Source organism: Octodon degus, unplaced genomic scaffold (genome assembly GCF_000260255.1).
Source record: "Octodon degus isolate 3935 unplaced genomic scaffold, OctDeg1.0 scaffold00093, whole genome shotgun sequence".
Taxonomy (NCBI): Eukaryota; Metazoa; Chordata; class Mammalia; order Rodentia; family Octodontidae; genus Octodon; species Octodon degus.
In genome coordinates this window covers 8014749-8016009 of record NW_004524669.1, presented here as the reverse complement: position 1 = coordinate 8016009, position 1261 = coordinate 8014749, and the positions used below count along the sequence as shown (strand labels likewise).

General features: G+C 49.6%; 1 protein-coding gene and 1 pseudogene across 5 annotated transcripts in view; both read left to right on the top strand.

Annotated features, from left to right (window-relative positions):
• Positions 1-1261, top strand: part of Sirt3 (sirtuin 3) — a 27367-nt gene that overhangs the window by 15272 nt on the left and 10834 nt on the right. The window lies entirely within an intron of this gene.
• Positions 7-859, top strand: LOC105743041 (annotated as a pseudogene).

Sequence of the window (1261 nt, the reverse complement as noted above, 5' to 3'; positions counted from 1 at the left end):
CGCCATCGACCGCGCGGAGCAGGCTGAAGCTGACAAGAAGCAGGCTGAAGACCGCTGCAAGCAGCTGGAGGAAGAACAGCAGGGCCTCCAGAAGAAGCTGAAGGGGACAGAGGATGAGGTGGAAAAGTATTCTGAAGCAGTAAAGGATGCCCAGGAGAAACTGGAGCAGGCTGAAAAGAAGGCCACCGACGCTGAGGCAGATGTGGCCTCCCTGAACCGCCACATTCAGCTGGTAGAGGAAGAGCTGGACCGAGCCCAGGAGCGCCTTGCTACAGCCCTGCAAAAGCTGGAGGAGGCTGAGAAGGCAGCTGATGAGAGCGAGAGAGGAATGAAGGTCATTGAGAACAGGGCCATGAAGGATGAGGAAAAGATGGAGCTGCAGGAGATGCAGCTGAAGGAGGCCAAGCACATTGCCGAAGACTCAGATCGCAAATATGAAGAGGTGGCCAGGAAACTAGTGATCCTAGAGGGAGAACTGGAGCGCTCAGAAGAAAGAGCTGAGGTGGTCGAGAGCTGAGCCAGGCAGCTGGAGGAGGAACTTCGAACCATGGACCAGGCCCTCAAGTCCCTGATGGCCTCAGAGGAGGAGTATTCCACCAAAGAGGACAAATATGAAGAGGAGATCAAACTGCTAGAGGAAAAGCTGAAGGAGGCTGAGACCCAGGCAGAGTTTGCCGAAAGATCTGTGGCAAAGTTAGAGAAAACCATTGATGACCTGGAAGAGACCTTGGCCAGTGCCAAGGAGGAGAATGTGGAGATTCGCCAGACCCTGGACCAGACTCTGCTGGAGCTCAACAACCTGTGAGGGCTGACTGTGCCCCCAGCCAGGGTATAGTTGCTGCCCAAACCCAATAAAGCTGATGTTACATCCGGAAAAAAAAAAAAATCAGTCTATGTATGTGAGGATTTATTTCTGAGGTCCTGTTCTGTCTTAATATGTTTGTACTGCTTTGGTTACTGTAGCTATATTGTGGTAAGTTTTGAAATCAGAAAGTATGAATTTTAATTTAGACCTTACATGTTAGTCCTCATTATTGCCACAAACTCCTAAGGTGATCAATTTCTGGTAATCAGCCTCAGGGTTTGAGAAGGTCTAGTCCATGTCTGTTGGCCCCATTGTTTTTGGCCTGTGACAAAGGCAGCATTCAGGGTGTAAGTGCATGGTGGAGTAAAAATGCTCATTTTATGGCGTGGAAGGAAAAAAAAAAAAAAAAAAAAGGAGTAAAGGGCTGGGATCCACTGTCCCCTTCAAGGACTATCC